This window comes from Falco biarmicus, chromosome 10 (genome assembly GCF_023638135.1).
Source record: "Falco biarmicus isolate bFalBia1 chromosome 10, bFalBia1.pri, whole genome shotgun sequence".
In the NCBI taxonomy this organism is placed as follows: domain Eukaryota; kingdom Metazoa; phylum Chordata; class Aves; order Falconiformes; family Falconidae; genus Falco; species Falco biarmicus.
The window spans coordinates 8,739,201-8,761,756 of NC_079297.1; the positions used below are offsets into that span (position 1 = coordinate 8,739,201).

The 22,556-nt window shown below is 39.1% G+C and overlaps 1 long non-coding RNA gene across 1 annotated transcript; it reads right to left on the bottom strand.

The window, feature by feature from the left end:
• Positions 1-550: 550 nt before the first annotated feature.
• Positions 551-21,818, bottom strand: LOC130156577 (uncharacterized). Its single transcript, XR_008824477.1, has 5 exons — positions 21,642-21,818; positions 20,849-21,014; positions 19,903-20,035; positions 1,806-1,888; positions 551-649 (listed from the first exon to the last, which is right to left on the bottom strand). It is a non-coding gene; the product is annotated as an uncharacterized LOC130156577 (long non-coding RNA).
• Between the last annotated feature and the right edge of the window lie 738 nt (positions 21,819-22,556).

Consider the following 22,556-nt stretch of genomic DNA (forward strand, 5'->3'; position numbering starts at 1 on the left):
TTCTGCTGTTTGTACTGCTGAAAATGTATCACATCACAAGGACATCCTGCAGATACTTAATTTAGTCTTCATGTGACTCGCTACATCTGTCCTTGAGAAGGTCTACTTCAACAGACTAGAATGCCGAGGAAGGCAAATGAAACTCAGATACACGTGTTTGATACAGGCCCTCAGAGCAACCCAGATCTTCACAGCTGCAGTTCCAGTAGCCTGGGAGGGACCGATGAAGGCCACATTCAACCTGGGAAAGAGTCAAAATATGCCTGAGGTAGCACCAAGGGACAGCCCGGTTGGGTTGTTCAAGTTGCCCTTCCTTTAGACGGCACTAGCAGACATGTAGAAGGCCAGGTTCTCTGGTTTTTAAGGTACATTACCCGTAGTACTCAGGCTAGTGTAACTCTCTTGAAGTGAACTGGATTTAGAGACACAGCTCTGCAGTGGAGAACGCCGCCAGAAAATACGTAACATCAGCTACAGGTTGCCACACCTTCATCCTGGAAAGAAGAAATAAAAGGCCTTCCAAGATGATTTCAGAGCAATTCTGACAAACCTTGTCAAAGCTGCAGACTGACCCTGCTCCTCTCAACTTGGTTGCATTTCTGGTTCCAAGAGGTGGTCCCTCATAACATTTCATGGCTACTCTCCACACCTTGGAGGGATGAGAAAGGAAAATAACTATCCTGAGCAATCTCTTCAAAGGATTTCATTAGATGTTCACAAGTAGATGGCTTGAATTGCTAATAGAGCCTGGAAGATTCCCTTTTCCTGTTTTATTCTCTTTTTTTCCTAGCTTGACCCCAAATCAGTCTTCTCTTTGGTTCAAAAAGCCTCATTGTCCCAGGGAAATGTAAATGACACCTTTGTGTGAGAGTTAGTAATTTTGGCTCATGGCCCTCATGTCATTTCGTTGCTTTGTACATCAAAAGAACGTCCCCTGACACAGACATTGGTTTACCTTAGCTGGAGTGACTCATCATTTTCCCACAATTAAGTTTTTGAGCTTTAATGCAAAGCAGACTTATCTGCTTTGACAGGACAGTACAGAATAAACAGAAAAGACTAAATTTGTATTGGCAGCTACCACTGCGCTGCAGTTATGAGTAATACAGCCTAACTAGAAAGGACACCAAGAAATCAAAATAGATTCTAGTTGCTGGAGAACCAGAAAAGAAGAAATAGCTGTTGATCCCCAGTAACTGACTGTTTAGTATTGGATCAAGACACTGGATGGGAACAGCAGCAATAAATGTTCCTGGTCTTTCTCCTCTGTCTATAGTCTTTTTATTTCTTTTTTATTATTATTATTTTTTCTTTTACTTTCCTTTTTATGTCTTAAAAAAGGATATGCCCCTGTGTGTACTTTCTATGTGTGCTACATATACAAGAGGAAAAAAAAAAAATCCTTACGATTTGGACCACCATTCAAACATGCCAATTCCCTCAAGCCTGTGCCCTGCCTCACTCAGACCAGCCCTGCCCACAGAGTCCAACCTGCCCAGCTCCCCAGCTCCCACCAACACAGCGGGATGCTCGGACGCTGCTGCTGTGTGACCCACATGCAGCTACACCGGCAGAGAAGCTACACACTCCAGTGAGTTCAGGAGGCCTCCTGGAAACCATCTATCCCTACACTGGTTTAAATGCAAATTTAATTTATTCTGGCTACATCCAGAAGATAATTACATGGTGTCAAAGGTGCTTTTTGGCCATGGGCTAGGGGACATCTATCGCACCTGGAATTGCTAGCAGAGGTGTGGTAAGAGAAGGGAAGTGAATTTGTATCCAAAAAATTGGTTGAATCTTACCTTGGAGATACTTGGTTGTGGAAGGGAAATGATTCATGAACTCAGCATCCTCAAAAAAACGATCGCCAGTAACCTTTTTCTAACTGAGAAAAGACACGGACGAAGTTCAGATGGGTTTAATTCCACCAAGCTGGTGGGCCCAGTGTTTCTGACTGGCTGGATGGCAGTCGACCAGTCAATCAGAAACACTGGGCATGAGGACATGGATGGAATTTTGGATTATGCTCATCGCATTGCTCCAAATTGACGTGCAATTACTACATCTGCACACACAGATCAATAAACAGTACGTACAAATGAACAGAACTCATTGGCACATGCTTAAGCAAATTAGGACATGATTAAATAGAGTTAAAAATTTGGATTCAAAACCTTTGTACACTTCTGTTGTGATATTTTATAATTGCTAATTGCAACAATATCTGTGCAGGGTATGTAATTCAACATGACAAGTGTTTTTAGCAGCAGGTAAATAAGATCAGTTATTGAAAGAGCAACACTATTGCCAACATTGAGAAAATTAGATAAAAATGCAAGGTCCGAAGAGCCTCATTCATATCAGATATAACACAAGCTGGAGTTAACACAGAAAATTGTTAACTTTACATGTCAATAAATAATTTAGATAGTTTATAAGAGAACAGAATGGCTTGGCATGGTTTTGAGTCTTCAGAGTCTGTAGTAATACCATACTGCTCCGCTCATATATTTATATTTTGGACTACTCACCTATTGTATTCTATGTTTAAATTGGAAAGCCTTGAACATTAATACACCAGACACAAACTTCTCACTTTAAAAGCTCACTACCCAGTGCATCAGGAAGCAGTACTATGCTGTTGCAAAAAAGGTCCTGTGAAATATGATTTCATCGCTGGATTACGTCTAGGCTAACTTTTGGTCCTTAAGCAACACTTGGCATCCTTTCTTCAAAACTACTGCAAGCCCTCATCTTACGCTCTCCATCATATAAGAAAAGTGATGTCTGGAGAAAGCCCTAAGCAACTTCAGTTGGACTGTGGGAATGTGAGTTTTAACCTTTCTGTCTGCATGGGAAGCCTCGGGAAGTCGGTCTGATAGTTGTTGTGTGAACCAGAGAAGATATGCCAGTAATGTCCAGTGCCATCATTATGCAAAGAATAGTTCTCTAGGGAAAGACGAATGGATGTGGCTCTGTGCCAGCGTGTTTTCGGACTGCTGTAACGAGGTCTTCACTTTTAATTAATTTTTAAATACAAAGCATCAAGGACATGATATCCTTAATGAGAAGTACAGGACCATCTTGCAACATGAAATAATAGTTGCTGGATGTAATGCAAGAGCACCTCTGTGTGTATGTGTTTGATTGTAATATAGCATAAAAGAATATAGATGTGACCAGGTCAGCACACGTCCTGCAGGAACCATGGTTTGGGGTTTGCTTCACAGATCACCGTAAAGCGATCGGGAAGTTTTAGGCTTTCACAGGTCACACATATTCTGGATGCAAGCCTACAACCACAATGATGAGCAATGCGGACTCTCATGTTAGACTGCGAGTTCTGCCTTTCTTTGTGGCAACTTTCCCATTAAAAGCAAGGATATAACAAAGCATAGGTGAAAAGGATTAATGTAAGTGATCTCTCTCTCACCGAAGTTTTACATGATGCTGGGTACTTAAGACCTTGTATCCTTTAGCCCTCCAAGACAGTGACTGTGTCAGTTTGCTCCTCATAAATAAATCCCTGATAAACTGACCATCGCCTCAGAACAGAAGGAGTTTTTAACAGAGTATAGCCCTTTTGATCTGTTTGACCCCTGTCATGCTGAAACACCTGTATAATTTTGGCTGGAGCCTGGAAGGAGTGTTTCACAGCTCATAGCTCATGCGTTGCTTCCTAACCCCCTGCCCTGTTTACCAGAGGTACTTTTATCTGATTTTTTTTTTTTTTTGTGTTGACTCCCTACTTATTTCCTAGCAATCAGTCAATACATGAAACTCCCATATACATATATATGTACCTATGCAGTAAATATAGTCATACAGTAAACATTCATGCCCAAATACAGTCACATGCAGCATTCATAAATTAATGCCAGAGTCCCATGTCCTTCATACTTTTGTTTTCACTTTAAGATTCTTTCTTAATAAGGAATAATGAACATCAACACCCAGTTATTCAGTAAACCAAAGCATATAAGCAATTAAATTAAATTAAATTAAATTAGCACAGCCAAGCAAACAAAGCAGTAATCATTCAAGTCCTCTATTTAGGCTGCAGCCATAACGATAGATTGAAGAATAACAATACATTCCAGTAAAGACAATTAGTATTAATTTTTTTTTTTTTTTTAAATCTTAACCACTAAGTAAATACTATTTTTTGTTACAAAGGATTCCTTTTAAATAGTCTTTCCCTCTCACTCCAAATGTGGCAAATCCCAGGCAGAATTGGTCTTTCATAAGCTTCATGTTACTGGAGTATATTCAGCATTATCTTCTCCATACAGTTTTAGCTCATGTCCTCCTGGGAGTCTCCACCACTTTCCTTGAATGTACTAAAACAAGGACTAGCCAGTCCAGAACAGTAAAGCATGAAGACATTAGAGAATAGTCTTGGGTCAAGAATTATTATTGCTAGAGGCCTCCAAAATCTAGTTATGGGTTTCAGCAAACCCTGTGGGCTCTTATGATAATGCTTTTCTACAGTATTATTGTTATATGGCATTAAATCAGTCAGATTCATGAGCAACAAGAGGTCAATGTCTGATTGAAATTCATAAGGTCAAAAAGGAAACTAAAAATCAATTTATAAGATATGAAGATTTAGGTTCAAACTATATCCATGAGCAATAAAATTTCACATCCATAAATGTAAGAAATCAGTTATTAAACTTGAGGGGGGGAAGAAGACTTATTAAGTTTTACACACACATAAGGCAGCTAACACATAATTTTACCAGACATTACTGAAATCCTATGTGTAATGTAAGAGATGATGGGCTAAAATGCTAAATGGTTTAGCACTAAATTATTAAGTGATGTATCCCTAAGGTATTAAAAAGATAAGAAATGCAGAGCAGGTGTCTTTCCCACCAACTCTTGATCACTAGTTTAAGTGCATATTGATAACAAATGCACTTTAGAGGCAAAATAGTATTAGTAATATTTTTGCTGTATGAAAGCCTCATGTCAGAATGACTAAAAGCTTCTACCTGACAAAGAAGTGTTCGTATATATATATATATGTATATAAAATCACGTTAAGTGTTAGCTCCCTGTAGAACAGAAACAAAACTCCAGTGTATTGGAGTTAGTTTGATACTTACACACAAGTAAATAATGTAGGTGGAATAGCAACTATACCACACTGAGAATGAGAATTATAGCAAGCCCTCTTACCTGTTCTGAAATGAAGATGCATTTTTATTAAAATTACAGATTAATGGAGGTTCACGTAAGCCAAAAAGTATAAAATTGTAGCACTGCAGACACCTATGGTTATTGTAAGTCTAGCCAGTGCATTTCATAAGAGCTCTTTTTTCCTTTGCTATTAATTTTCTAGTGGTCCCACCTTTGGATTGGCTCTTTTGCTTTAAAGCAGAAAGCAAGCCGAGTGGCGGCGATGCCCTCTGCAACGCTAACAGTCCCCCCTGTGCAAACATTTGGGGTGGGATATTTGTACGCTTGCCAAGACAGTGGTGCTCAACTTTGGTATTTTGATCTCTTTATGTCCTGCCTCAAAAGCAAACTAAAAAAGCCCAACACTGAACAGCCCCCTGCTTCAAAGCCTGCTTCATTTTCCTGTTTCAAGCAATTCGCTTCTCTTGCCTCCCTCCGGGTTGGGTCTTCGCCTGTTGTTTCCACATGGAGACCTGGAGCCCAGGCAGGTTCAAGGGCAGGCGTGCGACGGGGCAGCCGGGCGCGGGGGCTGCCCTGCGCTCCCAGGCACAGCCCCGGGACCCCTCGCCTGCCTCCTGGAGAGGCTCTGGCTCTGCCCCAGCTCTGCCATATCCCTCTGCCCTTGGAGGAGGAGGCAGCATGAACAAGGCTGCTTACGAGGGAGGTGCAGTGGGAGCTGCTGACCTCGGGAGTACTGTGTACCTTCAGTGCTCCTGAAATCCCATGGGAATTTTTTTCAGTTGTTCTGTTCTCCTGTGATGACTTCTGCCATCCTTGTTCAAAAGGATTGGAATGTACTTTATCCAAACACTTCAGCAAAGATGCCTGCCTGAACTCTGACACTGAGGACTCCTTGGCAATCGCTTCCTAGCCTTCACCTGAACATTTATTTTACTCCAGCGAGTGTTCAGATTTCTTCTTGTTCATGTTCACTCACCTCCATACCAGCAGTGGGTAGGACTGCCTCCTCTTATTCCTACTTTGAAGATGGTTCAACTTGGCTTAGCTCCTTCTTCCTTATCTTTCTTTTGCTACCTATTCTCCAGCTGCTCAAGTTTAGTCATCTGTCTGCTCAGGACCTTGGTCTTTTTTCCAGATATTAACTTTTGCATCTTCTCCATTCAGTGCAGAACTCCCTTCCTGCCATGGTGTTATCAAGGAACGCTTTTGGGCCTGGGTTGCTGAAGCCAAGGTATTCTCAGAGAACATCTTTCATTTAAGAACAGAAGTAGGATATTGCTTTGTAGCTCTCCATAAAAGCAAGGGTTTGGCAATGTGAACTGTGCACACTCTGAAGACTCAGAAGGCAAATAATCTTAGTTATAACGTCAATATTGTGTTCATAATAACGTTTGGGGTTAGGCCATGACATTTAGAGCTGGATATATAACAGCGCCATTTGAGCTGCAGCTTTCATACACCTCCAGCCTCTTCTCCTTCAAGCCTTTCTCTTCAAAACATGCTTCTTCAATGAGACTGAAGAATCTGATAATGTTAATCTGGTTAACTCAGTTAAGCTGGTATCTAATTTTTCCTTAATAACACTTTTATTCTCTGCTGTTCAGCAAACCACTGGTGGGAGCTGCACAGGCTGAGGGACTGTCACGTACAGCTGAGTGGCTGTGGGATAACGATGGTGCACGGGGCTCGTGCAGACCTTTGGGTGGCCCTCACTGGTGTCCCAGCCCATCTCTGATGGGGGGCACCACCTTTCCCTGGCCAGGGCACCATCTGTATTTGTGTCCTAAAGCATCTTTAAAAGCGACACACTGCTGTGAGCGCCAGTATGATGATTTAAATGAGCTAAATAACAATATTTTAATGTCAAAAGAGTGGAAGACCAACAGAGATGTAAGACATTACAAACTAAAGGGCACAGTAGTTTGGTGATTTTTAATGGTAAAAAAACATTATGTGAAAAATTTGTGCCTTATCTAAGTGAAAAGAAGCAGGTTATACTCTTTGGATTGAAGCAGGTTGAATTTCACAGCAAAATCTTTCTAAGATGGCCATTTCGTCAGAGAGTATGAAAGTTTCCAACAAAATTAAGTCTTTGCCTTCATTTCAGTGGATTTTGAAGTAGAACCAGATATAGGTCCCAAAAAAATTCAGAAAACCTCTTTCTGAGTTTGCCATTTCTTATGTTTCTTGAATGTTTATGTAGTGGTCCCATTCCAAGTATAATGTTAGCCAAAGCAAAACAGAATTTGAAGAGAAGCTTTAGAATAGGGGGAATTAAAAATAGAAATTAACAGGATTCCCCCCCCCCCCCCCCCCCCCCCCCCCCGTAATATTTTGTTTTTCATTAGCCTTTTCAAGTTGGAGACTAGCATTCAGATTTCCAAGCTTTGCTCTCTGGCTGGGAATGCTAATAATTACTTCTGAAAGATAAAAATGTGAAACCCTTGGATAATAACATGGCTGTAGGGATTTAATGAATTCCTGTGGGACTAGCCAAATTGCAAGAGCAGCCAGCATTACGTCACTTGATGGTGATACAAGATGTGTTTGGAATAATCATGTAAAATTAAGGCAAGTGATAATTTTAGTGGTTTCCCCTTTACTTTTCTGTACATGAGCAAATTGCCATTGCTTAGGATTTGTTAATGTAATAAGAAACCAAAAAAAAATCAGGTTTTACAATGAAAAAGAACATTCTTATGCTTGTTTACAATGATTCTTTAGCAAAATTACCTAACAATGTTATGACTGTTATATTAGCAATATTTTAGTATAGTAAAGATTAAATTATCTTACAAAAATTATAAATCATTATGTAAAATTATACATTCTGTGGCTAGCAGGATACCTAAAAACTACTGTAAAAATGAAATAAGGATCTATTAATGCAATAAACCTACTTAATAAAAGTTGCTTTCATATTCAAAACCAAAATATTAAAGCATGCTCCATATCTGAAAGTCAAAAGTGAAAGAATAAATTAACTAAGGTTAAGAACCTTGTAGCAGCTGACTAACAAAGCTCTAGGGCATTATAAAATTTCATGCTCTTGTAATAAAAAGAATAAAGAATTGGCTAGAAGACCACTAAAAGTTAAAATAAATGAACATAAAGTAGATGAAAAAGCTTGACACAACTGAGACCACAAATGTGTAAAGAGCAAAGACACAGTTTTAAGCCATTAGAGGACTGAATTAAATGCAAAATGAATCCTAGTAGTAAATTAATAGAAAATTACAAAGGTAAATGAGCTCTGTTTCACAGTTAGAGAAAACTTTTAATATCATTTTTATATCTTTTTTTTTCCTGGTACTTGAAAACATAGAAGTGTGATGAGTTAAATTCTGGCACATGCCCAAACCACAAATAATTCTTAATATTTCTGCCTATAGAAAAGTCACATTTTATAGGACAGACAAGAGCATGATCACACAAAACATTTTCCACTAAGATAAGGTGGGAACAATTTACCATTTAAATCTTTATGAAAAATTTGTTTTATATAGTGTATTAAAGAAAAGTTTTACCTCTAAGCTCAGTCCCACCTTCATTTATGTAAGAGTTCAAAAATCATTATGAAGCAAGATCAAAATTTTTAGACTTGTTTTGTTATTATTTCTTAATCAGTGGTTAAGATGGAGAAGGGAAGATGTTAAGAAAAGGTGGAGGAAGTGCAAGATGCTGAAGAGCATATCATAACCTAAAGCAAAGAAACAATGTTTTCCTCACAAAGTGCAAGGCAGCCAAACCCTGTAACGTTTGCAAGATCAAATATAGCCCAAGCATGGAAACAAACACACCTCTGGTATTGATACGTTCTGTGCTCACCAGCAAAAGAAGTGTTTGCCTCTTTGGCCACTTTTGTATTTGGAAAACTTGCCCGTGATGTGAAAACTGGCAGACATTTGCCTAGTGTCTGCGCTGCAGGTGGTTATGAATCCAGCCTGACTCCCAAGCTAAAAAAAAAAACCAAAAAAACAAACGAAAGTACATTCTGACCTCAAAGCATCAATGATCAATGCTTTGAACCCCCAAATGCCCAAAGATGGTTTCATAGGTGAGGCTGGATCCCTTTGATCTGGTTACAGTGCCCAGAAATCTTCCCACTCTTTATTCCGGGGGGGTATCGCCTTTGGAAGGCAAGGTCCTATGCTGGGACAGGTTCTGGTGTGATCTTTGCAATCCAGTGTGCTAAGAGTGCAATTAAACACTGCAGGCGTAATCCATCTGTCTGCAAATGTCTATTAAAAGTCTTTCTGTGCAAACTGAGTCTCACTTTGTGTTTTGAAGAGTTCCACGTGACATAGGACCAGATTACCTCATCATACCAAGCGATACTCATGTTTATTGCCTTAATAATATGTTCTTCACCGTGGTCCTTGAAATAAACTGCAAGTGGTTTTCTAAAATTGTGAATGTGCTACTTTATTCTGACACCATGAGTGACTGGAAATAAAAGTTTTATGTCCAGTGTATGTCTGTCTCTATGGGTATAACTTAAGAGGGCTTTTAGGGCTCTCAGTAAAACTTCTGCTGGTTTCAGCTGTTTTAAGGAACCATCTTCCTCTAGTTCTTATTTTCTGGATTTTTGTTTTGGCCTTCAGTGCTCTTTGTGGGTATTTTACACCCACAGACTGCTCCACAGTAAAAATGTTGGTGTTCAAGTCTTGGCACAACTCCAAGGTTCACCTCATTGTCATCTCCATAATAAGCTTTTTTTTTTTTTTTTTTTGAGAAAACCTCTAAAACCTCTAACGAGCAAAGTTGAAGCTGTCACAGTAAGGATGTGTGGTTTGCAGGAGGTAAGGGCAGGAGTAGATTAGGAGGTCTGGTCCTGTGGCACATTGCTCGGTGTGCTTTAGCTGAAGGTAGCCGTTATTTAATCACTGATTTACCTATAGGGTTGACAGCATGACAGTAAGACCCTCCTCAGTTTGCTTCATTACTTTTCTCCTTTATAGAGCTGTAAAATAGCTTTCTTGAGTGTATGAGGAAGCACGTCCTAGGGGGAAGGCTGGTTCAGCCGTGTCTGTGGATGGCTTGCTGGACACCACGAGGAATGGCAACAGGGTGGCATTGAGCTTTAAAACATAGCGATGCACTCCTGGGCGAGGATTCCCTCAGGGATCTACCAGTACAGGTCAAGAGTATGAATTCTTGTAGCCACCAGATTTAAAATGATGCAAACTGAGTGGGTTTTGTAACAGCTACACAAATATAGGAAAGGGCATCAAATTGCTCTGCCAATTTTAGCCAGATTCAGAACCGCAGCAACTTTTGGGTGGAAAACTTTGAAGCTTGCTAAGTTCAAAAGGAGTAAATTAAACTCTCTTGAAATTAAAAAGCTAGTGGAAAAAGCCGAAGTTCAACAATGTTAGTGATAATGGACCCCTACACAGGCTTTCAAATTTTTGCAAGAGTACCATCACATCTCTTCATTAACAAACTGTCCTGTTCCTTTTTCTAGACCAGAGCTAGCACATCAATCTGACCACTTCTAATGAGATATAGGATAATACTGCATGGACCAGACTTGCTTGTCAGCCACTGCCTGATGGGTTTAAAGTAAGACACGATCCTTCATTAATTAACCTTCACTTTCTATGTAGATTCACTCATTGAGATGCAGGTAATTAAACCAAGGTCATTTCAAGGACTGACAGAGGAAAAACAGCAATGCAGAGGTGGTGTGGTTGTTTTGATAGAGGGCTTTCACCACGATTGTTTCAGTGTAATAGTTACACATGCAAAGGTGGCCTTTCTGGAAAAAAAGCAAGCCACCCTCTTTTTTAATGTGTCACCCCAAGGCTAAGTAGGTTTCAGACCTATCTTTATAGACTTCGCATGGCTTTCAGGATAGATTAGGAAAAGATATCAGTAAACTCAAGAAAATTCAAGCTAAAAAATTAATAATATATGGAACAAAGGCAGGCATGAACTTATTGGGAGGGCTTGGCAGTGACTGAAATATCCCTGCAGAAAAGACTCTCCATCTTGCATTTTTAAAGTAATATTCACCAATTTAAAAAGAACTACTTCCGATAGAAAACTTTACGTAGAAGTTGCGAGTATAATTTGTCTTGGTATTCAGATTCATTTCACTGACTTTTAACCCTTACAAATGCAGTGATGTAAACCTGCGGAGAGCGCTGCAATGCAGGCAGCTCTTCGCTCATTCACAGCTATAAGACTCCAATTATGAAACCGCTGTAGCTTGGGGATATAACAGTATTTTTGCAGCTCCTCCAAATTAGCTGTTAGACCAGTCCAAGACACGTGAAGTTCTAAACTTTGATCACTGTTGAGAGCAAAGTGAATATATTGAACCTGCAAATAGCCTTTAGCTCTTTCCAAGTGGCTCCCTTATAATTTGAGTGCTAGATTAAAGTTGTATGTTACAGATTTTAATAACTGTCTTCCATTTGGTTTGCTGAGTACCACTTGCTGGGGATTATATGACCTACTCACCAGCATGTCCCATTATGAGCACTTAACCTTGAAAGTTGTAAAGACAGAACATTTAATCTGTTAAACACAGTCAGAATCAGAAGGTTATATAATTACAGGTAATTTGGCTTAGCGCTTCTAACACTTTCCAATTATTAAAATAAATTTTACTGAAAATTTTCTTCTCATGGCATGGAAAAGAAATGATAAATACTGAAAAAAATGTGTATTGCAGAGCACAAATATTTGTTGAAATATATACATAAATTCATTTCAATTAAGGCCTTCAGTAGTCATCAGTGTAGTAAACTTTTACAAGCACAGATATGCAAAGAACAAAATTTAATGTTAACAGTTATGCAGGAATACTAGGAGTAGGTAAGAATGAATTTGAAACTCTTTTCCCACAAATATTCCGATAGGTATACATTGTAGTAGAGTTAGTCACACAGACATTTATCCACACAGCTATCACGGCTTGTATTTTGATATTTGAAGTGCAGAACAAATATAAAAAAGCCACGAGCATGCAGAGATTCACTATCTCCGTATGGAAATTCTACAGCTAGGCAAACAGCAAAATCTTTTCATTATGAAATTAAAAATCAATAACATTAAAAGCTTATAAAAAGTAGGAAATCATTCACTACAGAAGAAAAGGTCAGATAACACATAACAGATAATAATCATGATACCTAAAGTTGTGCTAGAAAGCATTCTGGTTTTATGGTGATGAGGGAAATACACAATTCTACATAGATTACAGAAGATTTATTCATTCTAATTTTAAGATAACTGATGTTTAAATAAAGAAATTTTTTTCTGTGCCGTTTTATCATCCACAGGTGTATCTGTACCTTGAAAACCACTGCCTTGAGTAAGTAAAGGGTTCAGGTGTAATGTTATTGTAAATGACTCTAGAATCAGATTTAAGGGATAATCAATCCTCGTAACTTGGTGGTTTATAATCTACAAATACTAGAGAAAAGTTTTACGTAACACTTTTAAATTGGAGGTAGAGAGTGAGATCCCAAAATCTCAGTGTCTGCTAATCTCAGCCTAAATGTTCATTTTCCGTAAGGAGCCAACGACTTGCACTGAAAATGATGCAAGCACCCTGTGGCTGGAGTAACGTGTACCGCTCTGGAACACACTTGACACACAACATCAGATGACGCCACAGGGATTTCCATTTCAGTCCTCCAAACCAAACCCTTACCTTGGAAATGGTTTTGTAAGAAAAACACATGCAGTTGCATTTCAGATGCGCACACAGTCACTGGCATTCCAGCATGTGATGGGCACCAGCTCACTTACCTTTACTGGTATGCACACGAGTGGTACATGGTTGTGAAATAGTCATGTACTAATTACATCTGCATTTGGCATGCATGTTTCATGTGAATTACAAGGACTGTAAAAATGAGCAATTAGAACTGCATTTCATTTGGAAATCTGAATTTTCAGCACCACCACCATTTTTCCCAGGAAGGCAACACTGTCAAAATGTTTTGTTTATGCAAAGCCCTAAAAGAAAAAAAAAAAAAAAAAAAAGCCAATCAAACTAAAAATATTAAGTCAGCTGAACCTGAATGGAGCTCCAATTACACCCATTTTTTTAAGCTTTTGTGAAAGTGTTTGAGCTTAATTAGGTTAAGCTATTTCAAAGCATGCCCAGTTGTAATTTGTTTATGATACAGAGTTGCTCTTTGATCATGAATGTTCATTTTTATAGAAACCCTGTTATCAGTCTCAGGATAAGAAATTAAATGAACAGTGTTTGCGGTAAGAAAATTTAGAAAGTTTAAGAAGCTCAGAAAATAGCTGACTTTTATTAATAAAAGACATGACTTAATTTAGCACGTGATGGCAGTAGGGTGAACAAGTTATTTTTAGGGTAAGAAAGGGAAACTAAGGTGTGTTGTTCACTTATGCATTCTACCTAAGATATGGTAGCCATTAGAGTATCTTTAATAACCTGATATCTAGTTTGAATTTGAACTTCACTGCTTCTTGGGTAAAGCACCTCTAATACCTGCTCATAATTGCTATCCTTTGAAATCTTTCCATTCATTCCATAGAAAAAGGAAACAAAGCACTCTCCATCCTTCAAGTTGCTGTTTGATTCTGCTATTTTAAAGAGATTTTACCAGGAATGTGAAAAAGGTACAATGTAGTGTAAGTGTCACTAAGAAAATACTCTGGCTCTTCATTTTTAAAGATCAAACCTTAGCTGTTGTTGGAATGGGGTAATAAGAACATACTCAGACCATCTGTATTTAAAAACATGAATTTAGGTTAGGGGCTGTAGGCTGGCTTTTTCAGTTTTTTTTTTTTGTTGCTGTTTTGGTTTAGGTTTTTTGTTTAAATCTTTTACATGGTGAGATGGGTGCATTAGCTGCACAGTTTTCTAGCTGAAGATCATCCAAAATACATGAATACATCTTGGCCTTTGGGAAGGGCTGTATTCACAGAGCATTTAAATGAGTTTTTTCAGATATTGCATAAAGATATTTTTGCACTCATAGGGGAATAATGTGGATCTGTCTAAGGTTCCCTGTACCAGCAAAGCTATCTCTCCCTGGAACATGCTACAGAATGGATAAGAGCTTCATATGCAAAAATTGAGAGTTTTAAGACCATAGTTTAAAACCATGTCCAGCTTTTCTTTTTTTTTTTTTTTTTTTTTTTTTTAAATGCAGCTGATAATGTGAGTTGCCTATATGCATCCTTGCACATCCAAGGATGCCATGATTGGTCATCTTTGTGTGATCTCATCTGATTTATGCACATATTAGTCACTGATGCAAATTAGACATGCAATATTTGTACACTTTTTAAAATGTAGGTCTTAATGACTCACTTTCCAAAACAAAACTAATGATGTTGAAGAGCAATATGCAAATATTTGCTCTTTGACAATGACATCTTCAAGAAGCAGCCAAGAATCTTGTATCATTAGTAAGGCCAATCAACTTATTCATAGTAAACAACTAAGTCAATGAGCTCAGTCTCTTCTCTTATTCACAATTAACTTTTAACTACTTTCACATCTTTCAAATGTATTCAATATCCAACATTTACTTTGAGTTATCGCCAGATTTATGAAGGTATTTTGTCAACAGGAGCTGGACACATACGCTGCTCATCAGGCACTTTTTCAAAACTTATTAAGTACCTCCTAAGTTTTGTTTCTATCTGGACCTAAGATTTGGTCTTTATGGTGGACAGAGACTCCTTTTCTTAGTGGCCTCTGCAGTTTGGGATACTGAGAGGGGTTACTTAGACTGAGTGGACCCAAATCAGCTGGTTTTATTTTTGCTCCAATTAGACTGCATTTAGTTACTATATCCATATTTAAAACCTACTTTCCATAAATGTTATGCAACATTCCCTTAAAAATTGCTGTTTCAGTTAACATTTCTGCCCATAAATCAGTCACTGGAATATTCAGAGAAAGCAAATATGAAAGGGGTGCGAACACAGCTGAAGGCTATTCAATGTTTTATTCAAGGGAGTTTTCATGGAAAATATTTTGAGGTATTTGCTTAGTTCTAATCATTACCATGGGACGCCCTGGAAATCCAATAGTAACAGAAGTGCCAAAACTTGAAAGCAATTAAGTATGTTTGAAGAAAGAAATTTTCATTTCATGTTCGCGTTGAAATTTTGGTGCAGGAAGGAGGCAGCCCAGCTGAGCCAAATTCCGCAATTCTCCCAGCCTTCAGCAGTTTGGAAGGCCGTGGATCTAACCTCAGCTCTGTGAGACCTTCTGTAACTACAGGGAGCTTTTGTTTTCTGCCAATATTTTTGCCAGGAACTTGGCTATTGCTGAACTCCAAGCGGAGGCAGGCTGTTTACATTTCCTGTGAAATACTGCAGGCAACAAACGTGTGTTGGGATAGAGGTCCAGGCGGCAAAGCACCACGTTTTAGTTTTGTCTGCATCCAGGAGAGCAGTGTAATGGAGCAACATCTGAGCTGCTGCTGAAGGAGCTCAAGTACCAAGAAAAAAATAGCCAATAAATTTGTCACGGACAAATTAGCCCAAGCAGTGTCTCCTCCAATAGAGGTCAGGCACCTTTAGGAGATACAGGTTTTGCAAGCTGCTGGTGACCTAAAAGGTACTGAACCTATGAAGCCCTTATTTTCCATTTTAATGGGAGTCGAGGAAGCCGATCAGATCACAGATGCACTCAATAATGTGATGAATGGCACCTTCAACAGACTACTAAAAACTTTCCATGGTGCTAAGGCTTCACCGCGCCTTCTTTTATTGTATATTAGCAGCCAGAGATGCTGCATGCACTGAAATGTGAGACGGATTTTCATGCTTGTAAGAGTTCAGCATCAAGCTATAGCTGAGCATTAGCACTTCTCTTACTTTACATTCAAAGAGTTCTTTGTCTGGGCTGCATATTCAGAGATAACAACAATGAGAATTCATGGAAATTCAGTGCCCTCATCCTCTCCTCTGATAAAGCACAAGATAATAAAGACATTGCATCTGAAACATATTTGGTTGAATTTTGGAAGACCAAAATATGAAGGCATTTCATAAATTAGGATGGATGGATGAACTCTTGTAGCATAAAAGAATGCCAAAGAACCATACAGGTTTTTTTTTCCCCTTCAGGATTCAGCACTTAGCAGCTATTCAATTACTGTTTCAAGATAAAGCACGAATGCAACAGCTACTTTACACTATACTTCATATTTTACTTTCTCATGAATATAGAATTGTATTGCTGATCACACAAGCATCACACATCTAAGTCCTAATATCCACAGCCTCAAAAAAAACCCTGATGCCACAGAAAAGGATTCTTTTTTATCGCTTTTCAATTGTCTGAATACTCAGAGAACTGTAGAATCTCCCAGCTGCTGAGGCTTTCATTTAAAAAAAACAGGAGGCAATTATACGCTATACATTTTGGGAGCTCATTTATGGGGTACAAGAAGATCTTGGCAGATTTTGTTAAATATGATCAGCTAAATCATGCAAGCCTGACTGAAAACCACGGATCCATGTATTGTTAGAGCCAATCAACACAGTAGACAAGCAACATTTGTTAACTGTTCTGGTACCTTCCTTTAGCTTTGTAAGTCATGATTTATACTCATAACGTTCTTTGCAAATATGAACTCCAGTATTTGTTTCGTATTTTATTCATGTTCTAGCATGCTTTGTTTGTGGGGGATTGGTTGGCTGTAGCCGCAGGTATTGAATTAGAAAAAAGTCCCAACTGCTGGGAGTGCTCAGAGTCCCAGGATATAATCAGTGACGAAACCCTCAGTGTTTGTCAAGCGCCTATCACCCTTCATTGTAGCTTGTCTCCTAACACAGCCAAAATGTCCATGAGTATTAATAATGGTTGCTCAGTGGTGTCTGACAAAGCAGAAAACCATCCTACAAACCCAGCAAAACGATTACTGGCACCTTCGTTAGCAGCTGGATTGGAATGGTTTCTGGAGACTAAAAAGACCGGCTTACTCGGAGGTGGCTGCTCCAGGCGAGGAGGCTAAGGGACAGCATCAGTGGGGGAAGGGTTCTGCAAGGAGTGCTTGGACATTGCTGCCAGCACTGTGGCTGTTTTAAAGCTCAGTTACTTTAATAACCCTCCTGTTTCTGTGCGGCAGTGGTTTCAACAGAGTTTGAACACCTGGACTTGGACATGACGTGGAAAACACACCATTGTTTCCTTTAGGAATGGGACCTTCACCAGTCGATAAAGCACTGTAATGGGGGTCTTCATAAGGCATGCCATCCTGGCTCTATCCAGGTTATTATTTAAAAAAATAACAATTGGATAACAAAGGATAACTGTCTCGCATAAATAACAAACAGTAACATAGAACACCATACACAACCAGAAAATATGAAATCAATAGAAAAACTATGTGATATTTCTCAATATACATTGTTTGGTCCCAATTCTGCCATCAGTTGCAGGGTACAATGACTTTACACATTGTAATTGAGGACATAATTGAACCAATTTTCTATAATCTTCTATACATTTCCAAAACAAATCCTGAGCTACCCAGAAATGCATTCACATTAAATGTCTCTAGGCTCCACTTTTGTCATAGATCTTTTCATTCCACTGTTTAGTTTATAAAGGTGGTGTTAGGAAATATTAGAAATGTTAACATTTTAATGTAATGAGATATATGCAACTTTTTCTTTCTTGCACTATCAACTTTCTTGAAGTTATGAAAACCCGAAATTTTGTAATAAGCAAGCAAACCCCCACCCCCACCCCAAATAAATGAAAAGAAAATTAAAAGAGATCCAGATATTCAAAATACTTAGGTGCTGAACTTCCAAGCTCTGATACTTTTTGAGGTATGAGATTAGGAGCAAATCTCCTACACATTGGTCCAGGGAAGAAGGAAAGCACCTCTGTCTCTCTCATTGTAAATACTCATTTTAGATATTTAGATGCTGAAGTCAACAAGGTGCTTCAGCACATGCCTGAATCATGGCCCAGTCAACTCACTCAGTGACATAAAATAATGTTTGATAATTTGTACAATGCCTGAAAGATAGCTAGTGATTTGTTATCCGTAAATCCAATGAACTTTTGACATATCCTGTTGCCTGGGTGAGGCAAGACATCCATTCAGTTACTAATGGGGGAAAGTTGAGGCACAGTATGATTTGTTTTACTGATGTAAATGTCGCACACAGCTATATTTTGTGAATGGATGATAGATCTAATGAAAGCATTATCCTTTAGCCACAATGCTGAAGTATAATGAAAGGAAACATTTTGAGGTGTTTAGGTATTCAAAAACGCAGGTAAGGACTAATAAAAATCCTTTCAAGCAACTGCTGGTACAGTTAGACACTAATATCTTAAAAATCTGGTTGGTCAACTAATTCTCTGTGAAGATGGCAGAAACTGATCCTTTCTTCCTCCAGCACTAAATAAAGTAGTATATTCTGAGAATGCTGAATCATGCAAGACACAAGTAAGCAAAACTCTGGAAATTTTTTTAAAATAATTTTTTTTTTTCTGTGGGGAAAATTAAAATTGTAGAATTCTAACTTAAAGTGGAAATCTGGCAACTGTAGTGAGGCATTAATTGGGAAAGTTAGGTCAGCCTGGGATTTTGGATAAGGGAGGAATGAGTAACGCCGCCTCTGAGTAGCTAATGCCCTTGTGACTGTGGGATGTTAATAGAGCAAACAGCCTTATATATCTTATTTAATCAAAGAATATATAACTTCATCAGAGTTGGCTTCAACTTTCAAGTAGAAATAAACCACTTCTATTACTGGAAATTATTAGATACTCATATTACAGCAAGACATACACGTTTTTTGCCTTTCTGGATTCACAGCTGAAGAAACAGAACAAAAGGAAGAAAAAATGTAAAAGAGAGAAGCAGCAGAAAACCCCAAAACCCTGTAAGATTTGTAGGCAAATCCACTTTTTACTTTTACTAAAAGGCAAGTGTAATCTCAATTTGGCAACTCTTTTCCCTAGGGCAGGCTGTAACCGAGAGGAAACGCTGGAGTCACAAGCTCTGAAGTCATCCAGGGGCTTGAAAAACACTGAGTGATGCAATACCTTGGCCGCTGCAGCACACGATGTTGGCTGGAGGGCTGGGCACCCACGGCGTATTCGTGAGATAACGTGATTCAGAGACTAACCAAGACCCCGTGTGGCACAGGCTCGTAAAAGGGAGCTGGACTGGGCACACGTCGACACTTCTGGCTGTAAGGCAACTCCAATTTTCTACCCAGTCGCTGGTATTCAGGAAAAATAACAGCAGCCTAGGCCAAGCCTGAATATAGCTCATACGCTACATACACTCGAATGTAGCCAATATACTAATACAAACCCAAACCGGTGCACATCTAAGCTGCCTGGAAGAAAATAGAAAGCACCTGTGTCTACCAAAAGGGCACTAACATTAACTATCATCATGGCTGTACTGAGGATACATAACCGAAATCATCTCAAAGAGGAACATTACCTAATGAAGGGGTGGGAATTGCTCCCCTTTGATCTGGTTTCAAGCAAACCTTCTGATAAACGTGAGGGCTGTCTGCATGCCTGCTGTGCGGCCCTCAGCCCCTCCCCAGGGAGCTCTTTCTGATGTACCTTGCAAAGAGATGTTTACAAGACATCTGAACTGAAGGGCATCACATTCCACTTCCAAAGTATGTGAACCCATGGTCCCACAGCCAAGGAGACCATCACCATCAATATTTAGAGCCTCATCCCCTGCACCCAGCTATCTGACTAAGAGACTTATAAACAGCAAACATTTTCAGCGGTTCAAGAGAAGATACCTGGATGGTCTAAAGTCCGGCTTCTATCTTGACTCCAGAACTGGCATCGTTGAAATAATCTTGAGATGACCCCAGTTGCCAAAAATCAAACAGGATTTGCAAAATGCTTTAGGATCATTCTAGAGGAAAGGTGCTGCAGAAATATAAAGTATTATTATTATTACTATAGTAAGACAAGCTCCCCATGTCCCTTGGCGATAATGCAGCTCACTGGTAGGGATAAACTATGGAGCCAACGTGAACCAGATTATTGCCTCATAAAATGGGACACCTGCCCTATTATCCCTTAAATAATAAGTACATAAAACAAATTTGACTGTAATAATAAAACATAATGGTGAAATATTTATGGGTAATTTTTCAATGCAGCATGCAAGGATTAAGCCATGCAATTTCTGTTGGCTGTTACAAGAGTTGTGCTGTTAAATCCTCCCCATGAGGTCCAACGGAAACCAACCTGTAATGTGCCTGTAAGTCTGCAAAGTGTACGGCAAAATTAGATGGAGATTTAAAAATATCATGAACAATCACAGATTCCATCCTTGCACTCAACCTCCAATAGGCAGAAAAAATAAGATGTGCTTCAAGTAATCCAGCCAGGAACATGCTTATTAATAAGGAAAACATTCTGGTCAGGTCTGTACTTTCATAATGGTGCATGCAGATAATGCAGTTGTGCAGGTATTAACAAGTGCAAATGGTTAATTAAGCCAGCTTGTGAGCTTGCTTGCTGGGACTACATTCAATCACAGCAGTGACTAAAGAAACAATTGAAACGTACAAATGCAAACTGGTCTTAGATCTCAGTTTGCAAATAAACAGTACTGAGTCCTTAATATAAGCAATACCGAATCCTTAATATGACAAACTAACAAATAATATGAAGAAGATTTACTTGAAAGATATCATCAGCTTACATTTTTACAACTCAGAATTTCTCACTTACCTCTCACCTTTTCTAAATTCTTGTAACTGAAAAAGCCACAGGGAGAAAAAACCCCCCACATTTTCTGATTGTTCATTTGGCAGAACACTGCAGATAAACAGGTTTCGTAATTTCTTTCATACAGTTATTTCCATATTCATTTCCCTACTCTTCTGTGGGTTGACTTCTGATAAAGCAACAAAGAGAAAAAATATTTTTTAAATAAGGAAGTGTATTTCAAAGTAAGAAAATTTGTTAAAGGCATCTGAGGCAGCAGAACCTCTAACCTGTGAGTACTTTCAATATACTTTAGATTTTAAGTTGTCAGGGTCACATTCTCAGTTTTTGAAAAGCACTCACGTCTGGCTCCTGAGACAGAGCCTGATTTAGTCTTTTATAGGCACATAGTACATGCTCTAATTAACCCAACTTAATTTTTGAGAGCAGTCCCAATGTCTAAACCATGATGCAATATTTAGCAGATTATATTACTTACTATTTTATAAGACACCGCATAAAAATAAAGAGAATATCTGAATTGAATTGCACCTTTCTTTTGCACTGTCTTCCAAATAATTGGATTATTTTGATTTGCCTTTTTTTTAAAGCCAGATCGGGTTATTTAAAGTCTGGCTCATTGGCTAGTTTCATATCACTGGCACTTTTCCAAGCAAAAGGAAACACCTAATGTTTTCCATACATGTTCCTAGCCACTCATGCACTGTCGCCTTGGGTATATAGGCGAGCTGTACAGTCGCAAACACCCGCACACGGGACTCTTCCCGTAGCCCCGAGTCACCGTTTGCATACGTACACACTGGTGTGATTACCATCACCGCCATCCCGCTGCTGCACGCACTGCCTGCACCGGTTACATGCATTTTAGCATGTGCATTTTCAGACGCGTGGCCCTACCACCAAGTCAATTTTATGCTGGCAGAGCCCGTATAGATACACACACGGTGTGCGTGAAAATCTATTCATGTCTCTCTTTCCTCGTGCGCTACCTCGCTGCTTGAAGAGTTTCTGTGTTTTCTCTTTGTATCATTCTGGCTCCGAGTACTAAAAGCCACATCCTGTTATGTTTGGTTGCTAGGTGGAGAAATGTTATCATGGGCTTCAGCAATAATTTATCCATAGAGCTAGAGGAGCTGTCATGTACTTCTGACAGTGAGCTGCAGCACTTTATCAGCTCGCCTGTAAATCAACCGTGTGTGGGTGAAGATGCCAGCAATGTTTGATCTCTCTCAGACACTCTAATAATCTGCTTTTGTCTGATTGATTCCTTCACATCACCAAGCACATTGCAACCGAGAGTGGAGTGCCCTCTGTTTATCTCCGTTGGTCATCTGCTTGAGGGCAACAGGGCAGAAAATGCTGTTCTTGCCGAGATGTAAGAGTTTTTTGGAATTAGGGGCTTTACATCATATCCTGGAGCAGGTTTAGTCCAGTAAATCAATGATAGCAGAATTGAATGCACCATAAATACCTCAAACCGTATCTCTTACAAGAATGTAAGAGTAATTCATAGAAACAGGAAAGGTAACTTTGCTGGAAAGAATTACGACCCCTACAAGCTCAAGACATGCAGGTCTTTTACGGCCTGTGTTTACATTTACCCTCTTGAACTTTGGGAAGAAATGCACTGCACGCTGGCATTTGGTTCCAGGCGGTTCAGAGATAATATTGAGCAGAGCAGGACGCTGTCAGAATTGATCACTGCCTCTCA